Source organism: Pagrus pagrus, assembly GCF_965226575.1.
Source record: "Pagrus pagrus genome assembly, chromosome: 16".
In the NCBI taxonomy this organism is placed as follows: domain Eukaryota; kingdom Metazoa; phylum Chordata; class Actinopteri; order Spariformes; family Sparidae; genus Pagrus; species Pagrus pagrus.
Genome location: NC_140200.1, coordinates 9,191,476 through 9,207,188, shown reverse-complemented (window position 1 = coordinate 9,207,188; position 15,713 = coordinate 9,191,476). Strand labels below are relative to the sequence as shown.

The window sequence follows — 15,713 nt, the reverse complement described above, 5'->3', positions numbered from 1 at the left end:
AATCAGCTCTGAAGCAGCTGTTTGCTGTTATTGATCACCAGTGTGACACTGTGTAATGTCCTGTGGCTGTGATATGACTTACTGCCTGAATAGGAGGAGGGCCCATTTGGGTCGAAGCATAATTAATATGTTGATGATGGCATATTTTATCCCCCATACCTGCATTTCTGCTGAGACAGTAATCAATGGCTTAACCAGAGGAGTCATATATTACAGGACAATCAATGCATTTGTACCTTGATTCAGTGTCATGATCATAGATGAATGTTGGAGCTGGATTCCCAAACATGCAAACCACTGTGATTTTTATTTACATTTACAGTCGACGACTCATTTTCCTTTTCTTGTCTTTAGAAACAGAGCAACAAAGCCCCTGAGCAACAACAGCTAACACTAGGCAGCTCCTAATCTATCATTCACTTAACAGATGAAACAGCGTCCAGCCCAGTATCCTTAATACCCAGGCACGGATACAGTCAGTCAGTATTAATCACAGGCCCAGGTTGACAGAGAGAGAGAAGTCATCTGTATTCCCAGCTGCCTTTTCAGGAGCATCGCCCAATATGTAATTTGATACACAGACACCGGAGCACCTAACCTTGCCCGAGGGATAGAAATATGTCATCAACTTTGACAGGAAGTCTCCGTCAAATACAGTCACAGAATAAAGTATAAACAGATAAACAATCCTATTACCCTGAACAACTCTAGGGATGATTGCTGTGATCTCATATATTCATAAAAGGATGTCTTTGAGAGATTTAAGTTCGACTTCTTTTTTGTTGCAAATTTCAGCCCAGTCGCCAGGATACAAGCCAGTGAGGCTGCCAAACGGGCGACCAGAGTTTGAGTCATACAATAGGATATGGAGACTTCTTCAGCCTTTTTTATTAACCAGTTTGTTTTTCAGCAGACGAGGAGACATTACAATCCGTTTATTGTGAAGTCAAAGTCAGAGATCTGCAGACATTTTCAGCGGTTTTTTTTTTTGGCGAGCAAAATTGGCTATTTTTTTAGGGAAGTCCACACCTAAAAAAGAGCATAAGCACACCGTTGTGTTAAAAGAGAAATTAAAACAAAACAACTTATCTGTGGTTTTAAAACATCCAGTTTTAACTTATTTTGTAGAAACTTGGTCAACAGTTATTCTCACAAATGGGTTGCAGTTTTGTAGCACTTTGTCCATTTTCATGTGGATACTATAGTCCAGAAAACAAAAAGCTGGCATCACAAGCTACAGTAGATACAGGGCAAAGCATTCCGGGTTGAAAAATAGGTGTCCTGACCCGTCTTCACACATCACACACGACACACAAACAACCCATCACATCAGTAATGCCTGGGTGACATGTACACAAGAGTGGTGCTTAGCCCCAAGGTCAGGCCACAGCCTTGAGTCACCTCTGCAGACCCCCCACTTATAATTCTACTGCCAAGGGCCATGATTTAAGACCACACTGTCACTGCAATTCAGAAAAGGTGCGAGGAATGGTTGTGACGGGGGCTGACCGAATGCTTGTAGTCTGAGATGCCCCAAAAAAAAAAAACGTGCAAGAAATCCGAGAACAAAAACTGTGATAGAAATTTTGCAAATGTCAGAAAATGCCAAATGCCTGTCTTAGTTCTGACTTGAGCCGAGATGATAATTAAGATGGCTTGTGTGTGAGCGCGCATGCATGTTTGCAAGGTCTTGACTTTGTGTGCATGGCTACCCGAGCTTTTCAAAGAACATGGTGCCAGTGGTGAAGTCCCGTGACCCGCATGTCTGAGGATGTCTACAAAGATAAATTAGCTACCTTGTAACCCTGACAGCAGCCAGTCATCATCTGTTACTGTGAGGCTCATCCCTCCTTACATCTGTGGATGACATGACATATTCTACTGAAGGGCCTTGTGAGCATCAGACACTCACACAAAGGGTTGTGGTTAGGAAACATTGACAGCCTGCTGAAATAATATAGAAGTCCTCCCTCACAATAAACTGTAATCAGATGATTAACGAATGCAAGAAAAACAGCAGCATGTACCCTAAATCTCGGCAATAACAAAAAAAAGTTTGCCTGTAGTATGCTACATAAATTACAGGCAAGTAGGAGAAGAAATAAGGCGACAGGCTTTCATGTCTTGTTTACAGATAATGTGAGGTCACAGCGATGGAAATTATTGTAATTTAAACATCCTGATAATCAGAAATACAGGACAGATGGTCGTGGACATCCATGCAAGTCGGGCAATAAAGCTGTTTACTGTATTTTACGCCATCTGCACTTATAATGTGTATTTCAGGACTAAATTTGACAAAATCACCTCCGATTGAGGGAAATATTTCAACTAGTATTCTTCCACCATGATGCAGGAACAACCTGTAATATACAACACTGACACATTTTTCACTTTTTAAATTTAATAAGGCCTTCTTGTTATCCTATCTGCCAGCATTTACGTGGGGTTGTGTTGGTGTCCACCTGATGAATGTTAAGTCCAATATTCACTCATATTTTAGCTCAATTTTGTTCTCCACCAACTACTTAGAATATTGCACTAAATTATCCACTATTGCTGAACGGCTGCCTGCTGTTTATCTTGCAAGGCAGCTGGATTGGTGAGCTCACGTGATTATGTGAGCTCGCAAATCTATCCTGCCAAGCTTCAAGCTATGCGCTATGGCCGAACACACAGGCATTGCTCCAATCACCATCCTTTGAGGAACTACTGACAGCTAGACGCGGAAGCTGCGGCATAGTTAGTTGTGAAAACCAACGAGATAATTGATTGTTTGTTTTAAAAACAATAACGACAGGTGCTCAAGAGGTTAGCATAACTGCTATAGCATAACTGGAGAGAATATTTAATTGAAAGAAGAGCAAAGAATGTCATTGAAGGCGTTTCTCCTTGATCCTCTGTTCATTTAAAAATATTGACCACAGTCGCTTTAACCATATCTTAATTGGGCATACTGGCCTGGACTGAGAGATACCCAACTGGAAATATTGCCGGTTACATATACTACACATATGCTCAAAATGATGTAATTAATTTTGCCGGATATATAGAAGAACAACAATCTGGGCAGCATTATATTTCTCACAAAACATGCATATCATTTGCAGGAGATAGGGTGAAAAAAACAACAACTCAATTTTCACCTTCATTATAGAGCTAAACCTCTTATCTCACACTAACACAAAGTCACATTTGGCGTCTCCCTATGTTGCTCTGAATTTATTGACAGGCCTTAATTTGTCATTTCCAATCACTGATTACTGAGTGTGATCAATGTTTGCCCTCAGCTACAGTAGCTCCTTAACAGGCTGAGTGCAGCCGAATACAATTGGAAGGCTTTTGTCAAGGCTCTGCATCGATAGCTGCTATTGATTTATTGCTTTTTCCTTTCTCTTTTTGGGCGCTCATTCTCTCCACAATAATAACCCCCCTAAAACACACACACACATACACACACACACACACACACACACACACACAAACACACACTTTACTTAAGCAGGAGCCACCCTGCTGAGTCATTTGACATGGCAATCTGTCCTGAAGTCTATTAGGACTGCCAAGTCGACAATGTCAAATAAGGGAAGAAGTAGTTCCTCAAGTGTTGCACTCATTCAATCATATTAAACACTGTTTGCTATGTTCGCCCTTTTTTGCTGAAGAGCATGTCGGTTGTTTACACTTCAAATTTATTCAATTTTTTGGATGAATCAATCAAACACACTTGTGAGCTACTTACCATCATACTGTGATATTTAATAGCTACATGGGAGTAAAAAAAAAAGTAGTGGCAGATGATTTATAGATAACAAAGGGGTCTATTAAAAGTTTATTCTTACTATAACTCATGACTTTTGTTCGAAAGCTAAATTGATGTCATATGAATTAACCTCACAGCAGACTGTACCCAGAATAGAGTGGGTGAAATAAGGATTGAAGTAGCAAAATTCTGTCAGTTTATTTCAGCTTGACTATGGCGTTTATCATTCACTGCCATGGTCTTTGTTTGACAGAAAAGCGGGGCCGTTAGTAGCATTTTGGACAGAATTAACTGGTGCTTTTCAATCATAAATAATACATTTTGTGATTTTTATTCAATATCTTGTTTTCCTTGTGAAATATTCGATATGTTCTGCACGACTTTGGACTTAGTACAATAATCAATGTGTATATAAGGTACAAACACATGAAAGAGTATTATTCATCTTATTTATCAAAGAATATACATTATTTATTCCACTGAGAAGTCCATTCATTAGGTGTGCATAACGATGCTGTACTTCAAAGGAGAGACAATCCCTCATCTGTCTGTCCTGACAGCTGTTCAATACCAACATCCACAGCAGTGACAAGATGATAAAGCATCAATGTTAATAATGGACAGCGCCAATATGGTTGTGGTCTTGAAAGGCTTGGAGCCTACACTACACTGCCACATACTGAGAGGCTTATTTCACAAATTAAATGTCCCCAAGGGGATCCTTGAGCATTATAACCTCAGCCTCGCAGAAATCACCCTACCTGTTTTTTACTTGACAAGTTGCAGGAGCTCATTTTGTATGTTTGTTTGAACAAATGTGCACATCAGTGCGCTCCTGACTTCCTGTCTTCTTCCAGTTTCCAGAGCAAACTACTCTAATAAATGTGCTGATAATTATTAGCTGAAGAGGAGTTAGAAAATAAAGTATGCAAGTTGTTAAATGCAGAAACAAGGTCAACACTACTTGTGTACAAATACAAGGTTTGGACTGGCAGCTTCTTCTGGATTTCAACGCAACTGACAACATCAAGGTGTTTTGTTTTCTCCAAAAATGGGGGGAAAGCAGGAAGCATAATAATTACTAACATCTTATTATGCACAAGTATTAAAAACAGGACCTGCTCATATTCTGACATAATAAGCACATAATGACCTTACATGGTACCACCACAGAGCACCGACAAGTTGATGTCTGGTGCAGAACATATCTTTTTCCTAATTTATTTAGGGTACCCGTGTCAAAATGCTAGTTTATGTTGCAAGTATTTGTTTTTAAAAAAATGTATATCGGCCAGTATACTGTGAATGATTACATTTTTTCGTTTTGTAAGGAGCAGCAGAAAAAGCACAGTGGATGCAGCCGGCATACTTCTTCTTGACGGTTCATTCCCTTTCTGTTTCCCAACTTATTTGTACAGGAGAATCAATTTGAACCAGCTGTCTTCATGTTCCTCAAGCGAGAATAAATAAACATATTCAAAGTGACAACCTGCCTGCCTGCCTCTGAATGCAGCGGCTATGCTGGGATTGAATTGGCGAGTGGCAAATGAGACTGGCGCTCAAATAGCAGAGGCCCCTGATTGGATGACGGATTGGACATAAACCTGATTTTTTTTTTATTTTCCTGAAGCAGTTTCTTTACTTCACACCTGATGCCTCACAGCATCGCCCTCCTGTCCACCATTTGTCCTCTTATATTAATAGAGAATAAAAAAAAAGACTTCAGCTGTGATTATATTCATCATTAGAGGACCAAATATTTCATGTGTGCGTTACTGCATAAACACATATAGATAATCTAATGTTATTCAAATCCATTTTGCGTTATCCTGTATGTCCTCTACAACATACCAGTAAAAATAGCTTGACCTTGGCATGTGTCACTCAGTTTAGTGTTTCTGAAGGTAATCTATCTATTGATCTCTGTGCTACTTGATGAATGTTGTAAGCCTATACATGGGTGTTGAAGGTCAATAATGACATTCGACTGAATGACTCCTTCATAATGGTGCAGACTTTACAATGTTTCATCCTCCCAACAACGTCATTGCTGTTTCTGTGCTGTTCAATGAGTTTTCACGTACTGTAGTCTTATAACTGTAGGGCTGCAAATAATTATTATTATTTATGATTAATTATGATTATTTCATCATCGATTAATCTGCCATTTAGGATTATTTGTTTAGTCTTTTAAAATGTAAAAAAATGTTTGAAAAATGCTCATCACAATCTCCCAGAGCCCAAAGTGATTAGTGTCTTCAAATTGTTGCCTTTGTTCAAATCCCAAAGACTCTTCATGTATTGTTATAAACTAGGATGGCATTGAGTAGAGCGCATACCTCTGCTAACAGCCAAATGTCAAAAAACAATAAAATGTTAAAGAAAGTGAGAAAAAATTCCAGGACATGATGCGATACGGTACGATTCGGTACGATACGATACGATGCGATGAGATGCGATGCGATGCGATGCGATGCGATGCGATGCGATGCGATACGATACGATATACTTTATTATCCCTGCAGGTAAATTTGTCTTAAACTCCAATGCTGTGCACATATAACTGCCTCCACAGTGGAGAAAAAAGCAAAAAACAAAAACATGAACAGAGAAGAACATACCAACACATATTGCACATATCACACAACCGGTGAAGAAAAGAAGGAGTAGGCGATCTTTCTGAGAACTGTATGATTTTTATTCTTGATTTATATTATCACTCAACATAAGTTCGACTCAATATAGGAACGATTTTGTAGAATAGCATACAGTATGTACAGATTTGCAAAAATGAGTCAAAACAGGCTCCCTGAACATAAAAATTTAATTAAATTCCTCTGAGGCAACCGGAGTAAAGAGATTATTCCCTGAAGTGTTAGCTCCCCGTTTTGTCTTTATTTTTTGACAGCCTCAGAAGAAAATATGACTGTTCACACTTCAAAGCCACTGAGTTGTTAAACGGGAAGCTGGTGCCAATTTCCTAAACAAATTATGTCATATCATCCTTCCCCCCGAATTAGGTAATAACACCATTTGAGTTAAATTACCTGAATTGAATTGGATTGCTAGCCAGAGGATGATATAGCTTTTACTGTTGTTGAATGAAAATTGTTCTGCAAAGCAAAAGCGAAGCCTGCTGAGCTGTTAATAATCATGAAGTGCACACCCATAAAACACACTGCTTGTGCAGAATTAAAGTAATTAATTTGCCCAGGCCGCTCAGTTAAGATTCAAGCAATATTTCACTGTGACAGAACAAGTAAAATATACATTTTACTGTACGTGTACTATTAGATTTGATGGGGAATTATGTAATTTCCAGATTTGATATCACAAATGTATTTTAACAGTTTTGGCACTGAAGTCATTGTGGAATAATTGATAACGTCTTTCTTTTTAAGTTTTTCCCAGAAACTACCCTCCTCCGCACCAAGTCTAAGAAGCTCTGGGAATTGGTTAATATCATGTCATAGCTGCTTGCTATAGGAGACGTCTGGCTTGCAAAGTTAATGCACAATTAAGTTAGTTTGATCCTGATCCTGATCTCTGTGCCTTCAATGTGTTCAACCCTACAATAATGCATCCTTTTGAACGGAAATCTCATTAGGGACACATCAACATTTCTATTAGCTGCAGAAGTAATAAGGTGACAGGAAGGACTTTGCATGTTTAAACACGACTTCACCCTTTCACCTCCCGATAGGTGAAAGGCGTGTTTATGAGAGCTGATTGCTTCAGACAGTGCTTGATACGAGTACAATGAAAAGAGATTAACTAAATTCTGCACTTTTATTGCACAGCTGAGCCACCCATCCTCTATGGTTATCACGGCGTGCCAAAAGGATTGGCTACAGTCGAAATTCACTCTTATTTCCCATTTTGCAGCTATTTTTAGGGAATAGGGTCACTGGAGCTGTTGTTTTGTTCCCTTGGTGGCAACGGTGTTGTTATCAGTAACTCGAGCCTTGAAAGTTGTTTCCTAAAAAACTGTATTGTAGAATATGAAGGCTGATGAAACTTATCTATCTTATGACTTTGGATCGTATGTAAATAAAAAAGAGGTTTAAACTCTAATCTGACATTGTACAGCAACAATGAGCAAAACAGTGCAACACAATGTCTCTCAGAAAGCTCTCTCAGAGGTCTCATGCCACATCGTACAGCAAATATACATTGTATATATTTAACAATATATTTGTAAATTGAAACTGAAGTTACAGTCAGGTTAAAGATATAATGTGTAGGAACTCTGCATTCAAATATCTAAAAATGACTCGACTTTCGTTGTATATTTTGTTGAGCTTGGTACCTACGTTATCCCAAAGGTAACTCAAGGTAACAATGCGTTTCATTTTGTCACCTGTTGCTACATCTGGGATAGGGAAAGTGGTGAACGAGACAAACCTAAGATGAATACAAGTTTAAAGCATTACCTCTTCTATGAACACATCACATAGATTCTGAACTCACCACAGACTGGCTCATCCTCTCTGTAACCTTACATTCATGAAGTAAAGTACAATTCCCCCTCCAGCTCTAGTCAGCAGTCACATTACAATACATAAACACCCAACAATGTTTTCACTGTGTGTGTTGATAAACAGGAGGGAATATAAATCCACTTTTTTCATCCCAAAAAGTTAAAAAGTAATCTCTGAGCTTTCTTCCTGTTGGCAAGCGGCTCCAGATAAGAGCAGAATCCAATGTCACTCTGGGTGTTTATTCCTCCAGAAGGTCGACCTCTTAACCCCACTCTCCAGCCAGATCTGAGCAGCTGTGTTGGCCTCCCCGCTCGACCCAACCCCTTCCGAAACAACACTCAGTTGTTTATTTAAAAATTCAGGTAAAGAAGGATCCCCTCCAGGCATCTTTGAAGACAAAAAAAATTGTGTGTATGTGTGTAGCACTTATTTAAATTAAGTAGTGCCCCAGCCCACTGACCCTCTTTTATATCTGAATGTCTGTAACGAACGGATGATTGAATGGAAAAGTAAGTTTGTTCGTGTAGATGTGACAGATGTCATCTCTTCTGGATGTTTGGGGTGAGGAGGTGGACAAAACAAAACAAGCTGCTGGTTTCCCTTGATGGTAATTATGCTCCTTAGATGATCAGTCACAGTGTGCTGATGGCCAAAACCCTCACAAACCCTGCACAATAATGGAGGTTGATTGAAGGACCCATTTCCTGGGGGATCTAATTATTAATTATCGTCTGTCTGGGAAACTTGGAAGGGTTCAGATTTCATGGATTCCAGTGACCTCACAGACTGATTGGCGGCTGCCTGACAGCGGCTGTTGGTGGTGCGTCAAGTGTGGCAACCGTGTTTGATGCCAGCAGATGTGCTCAGAGTTGGGACTTGGGAGCTCACCTGTGCCAACACACTGAAGAACCATTATTCATAGCTGTCTCACACTCGTAGTCACACACAGCATTCAGAGACACTGTGAGTCAGATTGTAATGCAGTCACTTAATGCACCATCTGGGCTAAAGTTTAATAGATAAACATGACACCAAGTTGTTATGATAGTGTAGCTTACAGGCTGAAACACAGTATGCAGCGAAAACATGTATATTGTGGTACAGTACAGATTCTGCGCAGTACATTCGTGGTGCAGACCCAATTAATTAGCACTCTATTTGAGAGAGATCTCATCTCTCTGGCTCACCAGTAAAAATCTAATTATTCCTCACTGTATGGCGATGGCTCATGCAGATATCAGATAAACTCGTTCAGAAGTGGCACCGGTTTGAAAATCAGAACTGCAAAATTTTAATGGTAACATAATCTTTATCACTTTTATTAATTAGATAAGATGATCTCATTGATACTTTTGCCATTACGGGGTCTTTATCAGTTCCCTTAATGATACCTGATCAGTTTTAGTTGAGCTGGCTGTAGCCCGAAAGCTACAGTCATCAAGTCTGTCATCATCTGAAATGGATGAAATCAGTGTGGCACTTGTCAGATGCATGGAAATCCATGACTTTAATCCTGTTGCACAGAAACATGTATCTGCATATTGCTGGTATTTCCACCCTTACTGTACTTCTAATGATCATTTTACAGACTTCACAACTAACTATCCATGACCATTTAGATCAATATCATAATTTTTTTACCATTAATAGAGCTGTATGCCATTTTTCTATTCACAAGATATTATGGTCTTGATTTTGTGCTTGACTAGCACATGCACGGATGCATATACAAGCAGACATTATCCATAAAACTCCAGGCTTGCTTATGTTTAAACAACCAAAACAACTCTGTGCAGTGTTTCATTCTGCATGGTGAAGTTCAAACGTCGAAGTGAAGCAACAAGAAGCAGAACACATTTCAAAGTGGAGGTGGACATAGAAGTGTGCAGCAATAAAACCCATACCTTTGATCTTTCAAATAGGCTGTGATATAGTTTTCCTTATTATATTTTTTTCAGTAGCTGTGATGCCAATGTTAAAAGCAATAATTAACCATGCAGGGCCATACATATTGTTAGAAATTACTAAGCTTGGCGGCATATGTTTCCAATAAATGGGACGATTTGGGAACCATTTCTCAGCGGTTCCGGTTCCTATATGAAAACACAACCTACAGATTTATATTTCTTTATTTTTACATTTTACTTTGACGCCAGAGACTGCTGTTTGAATCCTGTCTTGTACCAAGAATATTGGCTACTTTTAACCACAACCACAAGTCATTTAATTACCTACACTGAAACAAAGGTGGCAGCTCACCTGCAGATCAACTATTGTCATTTGGAGGCATTAATTAGCTACTAAGGTAGCAGTGCACCGATGAGACAAACAAGGAGACAGCATACCCCGACAAATGATGCAGGTTTCAGGAATACATTCAGTGTTTGTAAGACCTAAAGACACACACAATGCATTCTCGTGAGGAGAGATAAATGCAAACAGAATTCTGTTTGTGTAGAATTGGAGCCCCGCAGGGTGCTTTTTAGGTTAACTGGTCCAGAATACAGATGTTAGGTGTTTCGCCCTGATTACCTGACCTACATGTCTTCTGCATTTGTGTTTTCCACCAGCGACTACACCATCTGACACGGTAGACACAAAGGATGAGATTTTTTAGAGGTGAGTCATTATTCCACTTTTGCGTTGGTAAAGTGATTAAATAGGGAGATGCGTTGCCTTTGACATGTCCAACATAGACCTTTTGAAGTAGAACATGAGTTTGAATTCACATTATTTCTGTCTCTTGCGTATACAACTTACTGATGGAGCCAGATGTTAATTTGAAAGTGCCAACTGAGTTGTAACACAGAGCAGCCGCTACAGTGGTAATTACCATCTGTTGAGGATCGTACCAGTATGTAGATTTTTTTTGTGTGAAAAATCCATATGGTGTTGCTATAGGAAACCAGATTGCTCAATCTCAAAACTTAGCATCCCCTCCGACCAAATGGTTTTAGGGAGAATGGAAATATGTAAACTGCATTTAAATGTCCATATTTTATATTATCTCAACATTGGTCAGTGTTTTAAACGTACTGCAATGACTTTTTAACTGGTTATGAAACCGTCTCAATTTAATACGGATGCTGATATGCTGCTGATAAGCAAACAAGACCATTAGTGAGAAGATTGACTATTTCTATACAGCCATAATAGGTATTCTTAATGCATGTCACCGGGCGGGATTCCCCCGTAACATCATAACTAGAGAATATTCTCAACAAAATTACTGAGCAAACAAATCTGTTAGCTGTAGGCTCCATGTAGCGTCATCGGCATTGTCATATTAGTTATTAATCTTACATAGCCACAAATAGATACCCTAGCTCACTGCCATGCATCATGCAAACAACTAAAGAATAGTTAAAAATATGTTGCAGGTGGCGGTGCTCAGACCACTTTCGTCCACAGGGGTCACCAGAAAGAACATAATGAAAGTTCCTTTTAGCTGCTTTAACTGGATGGTGTGAAACTGAATTCAAAATAATGTTTATTCACTGAAAAACTAATTCTGTGTCTACATTTTTAGTAATTTGGCTTCTTTTTGACCAATTTTAATTTTGTGTGACCTCGCTGAAATCTCATCTACACACCTGGTTCTGAGGAAACAAGGAAAACTGTGGCATCACCCTGACTTTTCTGATATCGTTTTGTTCCACAAACAGTATTTGTGGAACAAGGGCACACACCAGCTCGTAATCCAGTTCTGCTTATATTTGGTCTCCTGGGATTTACATCATTCTCACACACAACATAGCAGACTTTTCATGAAATTCGCTTCATTCATCAAATAATGTGTTTCTGGATTAGATGGGACAGTTGGTGTCACTGCAATAACAAGAAGCTGTTCTGCAGTATGACTTTCAATGTAGTGGCAGCAATTGTAGTGTAGAATTCATCTCATCTGCTCCTTCTGTGATTCATCAGAAATAACGATAACAATCACAATACAAAGCATTGTTAAAAAAGGAAAAATAAAAACCTACTACCTGCTTCACTGATCCGAGAGATTGGCCAAGACACCTCAACAGACACCAGCACCATCCCTGCAATAATAATGGATGGCTTTATTCAAAGCCCCATTAGTGGATGTGCTCACACTAATAATGGGCTCCAGTTACTTTCTATCCTAGTGGCTGTCATGTAATGCAGCCCTGTCTTTGATCTCGGCTCAGTGTTTGCACTGGACACTCTAATTGGTCTTTGATAGACTTTGGCTTTGATCGTGTCCTGCAGGCACGGCCGCTCCACATTTCTCAAAGAAATTAAACCTCATCAGTGGTTTTATCTTTTATCATGAGTGTGTTTGTACCTTTTAGGTGATCATAATCATTGTCCAAAAAAAAAAAACAAGAAAGTAGAATAGTCAGAGCCCACTTAAGCTCACAGTGATTTATAGTGTGGTTTGGAGGTCTGGGTGAAGGGAAGACAATGGTGGTTGATTGTGGATGGTACTTCAGAGGACGGTTTTGGCTTCAGCGCCATCTCACACTGCTCTGCTGTCTGCTGGTTACGTCTTCCCACTGTTGGAAGAAACCATATTCATTCTTTATTTGAACCGTTAAGACAATGCGTCGTCTTTAAGTGGCTCATAAACTGTAAAAAAGTTTATAGGTTCACAGACTTTTGAGGCCTTGTAAGTCATCCTCCGTTCTTAGCCTGTCAGTGCTTTAACCATTCACCTAATTAACCACAAGCTGCTGTATTTCAGGTTTTTCTCTCTGGCTCCTACTGTTGAGAAGTACACTAGAGAGACAGGGAGCAGATAAACTTCTGGTGTGTCTCATATAATATGTGGAATATGGATAAAATGCCAGACTGCCAGACTTTATCTGGTTACTAGCAGCATAAAGGTTAATGTCCTATTTTTAAGAGAGAGGAGGAACAACAACAAAAATACTCAAAACATTTCAGTCATAAAAAAAACATGTCATTCAATTCAGTCATACATTTACTGTGTCACACACATGCTGGGGAAGAAATCATTGGTACTAAAGGAGGTACACGGTCTGACTGTTTTTCAATAAATCACAAAAGTGTCACACTATATTCTTTGATAGATAATTCATAAGAATGAACTTGGCAATTCCAGAGTTTACAGTAGAGAAGTGAAACCGACTAGTCCAGCATTTTTGGCACAATAATTAATGCATTTAAAATGGAGTAGATGAGTGCAGTACACAAGTACCTTCAGTGCAGCCGTAAAGACAAATATAAAGCAATTCATTTCCTTTGTTTCTCTTGAAAATCAGCCAACTCATTGATATAAATCACAACGGTGAGTGTGAAATTTATCTTTTGTAATAAAAAGCAAGCGGCCCTGTGGTGAAATGCGTCTGTTGGCTTCAAAGCAGGGGGAGCAGCTTGTGAATTAAAATGCTTGATGTTTATTATTTATTTATTTACTTGTTTGTTCAATCTTTAATCAAAGAGACACATGTTTTGTTCCTGTAAAAATCCAGCTTTTATCTTTAGATATGGTGTTGGACACCTAGACGTGTGTGTGATTAGTGTGGGCACTGTAGTACATTTCCATTTGATCCAGTGTATGAATACTAAGATGATCAGAATTGCTTTGTAAAACACTATAGTATTGTTTTGAAATTATATGAATTAATAGGGACTAACATCAGCAATAAAAAAAAAACTGCCAACATATTCGGAAGTGAATAAATATTGTAAGCAGATCAATAATTCTTCTCCAAAAGGCACTAAAAACATTATTGTCATGTATGTAGTAATAATGTTAATAAGTCAATTAGAAGTCAGTATCATCCATCAAAGAAAGCTTTAGCTTAGATGTGTTTTTTAATTATTTCATTCTTTATTTTTGAAAATGTACATTAATCAACATTCAAACAAATGTTAACTTATTTTGGGACCCACAGATGAAGTCGTTCATTGGGGATTTTAAAATGGACTCTGAACTGAACTCAGTTTCCCAGAATTCGCCAGTCTTCACACCTAGGTGCAAATTCAGCTACTATTAGTCCTCTGACAAGATAGTCAAAACTCCAGCTCCTTCCTTTGTTCTCTCTCTTCTCCACCTCTCTCCCCACAGGACTGCCTGCCCTCAAGTTCTCTTCCCCTGGATTCTTCTGGGCCTAACAGCTGCTGAGAGTTGCCCGCTGCATTTCCAGCAGGCCCAAAGAACTCCTCACAGCAGCAACGCGAGGTCCTGCTAGTATTCCCGCTTAGCGCCAGCAGCTGCAATGCAAAGCTTACTAGCTAACTACACAATCCAAGGAACACCAAGCAAGTTAGCACCGAGCTGCTATCCTTGCAAAGGAAAGGAGCGACCAGTTTCCTCCACCTGCTGTCTTTCATCAGACCTTGCACAGCAAGGATAGCATTGTTCAACACTGGAATTACAACCTCCTGCTTTGCTCATCAGCCAAGGAACCACCAGCACCTTTTCTTCAAAGACTGGTAACGTTGAACTGGGCCTAGATAGCACACAGCATAGCATAGCACGGCTAAGCACAGGACTTTTAACTCTGGTTAATGTAATGCACATGTGTTCAATATATGTGTTTGTTCACTGTTTTGGTGTTATTGTGATCTCAGGTCAGGTTATTGGTTGTTTGTTTTGCTACACGGCTATTTTGACATTAGTTGAATTATGCTTCACACAGACTCAGGATCTTTGCATGCAACTAACCATCTTCTATAACATGGCATCACGTCACACACACACACACACACACACACACACTCCTTCAGCCTGGACCATATAACACCCACATGTGATATCAGTGAGCACATGATGCGAGAACCACGATTGTTTCTTTGTTCTGCCAGACACACACACACACACACACGCACACACACACACACACACACACACACACACACCTGTATATAGTACATGTTAGTTAGATTGTGCGTTTTCATCTTTTTGTTAAATAAAAGATATTTGAACCTTCATGCTGTCTAGTTAATATTGTAGAAGAGTGAATGTTGCCAACCTCTACTCTGTCAAGGACTCCAAAGTCCTTCAAGCATTACTAGCTGTTATGGTAATATTGGTTGTAGTTATTAAATTGATTATCAATCAGAGTTACAAACTGACAGTTTAGTACCTTATTCTGAGACTGATTTGGTGAATTGGCTATCTTTTCCCTTCTTCAAGGCTGGTGCCCCGAGGTGATCTAATGTAAATTGGATCTTGTTAATTATCATTATTAATAATTATCCCTAATAATCATGAAATTATTATTGATAGCCAAATTTAGCCCAAAACCCCCTATTAATGTTGCATGAAGCACTACACTTAAGTTAGCTGAATGGCTCATTTTAATCGACAGGACTTTCGCCTCATGTTAATGGGCATCCTAGAATAAATATAAATAATACAACATGAATAACAGTTTAAAAGCATACAGGCAAAGACAGGCACATAGCGAAGAATTAAACAATGACAGAAAAGTACTATTATGTATCTGTTATATCAACTTACTGCATATACT

General features: G+C 39.1%; 1 long non-coding RNA gene across 1 annotated transcript in view; it reads left to right on the top strand.

The window, feature by feature from the left end:
- Positions 1–15,056, top strand: part of LOC311272059 — a 55,087-nt gene extending 40,031 nt beyond the window's left edge. The window contains exons 4-5 of the long non-coding RNA XR_014624507.1: positions 10,815–10,863; positions 14,306–15,056. This is a non-coding gene — a long non-coding RNA (uncharacterized lncRNA). The remainder of the gene's footprint in view (positions 1–10,814; positions 10,864–14,305) is intronic.
- Positions 15,057–15,713: the final 657 nt, after the last annotated feature.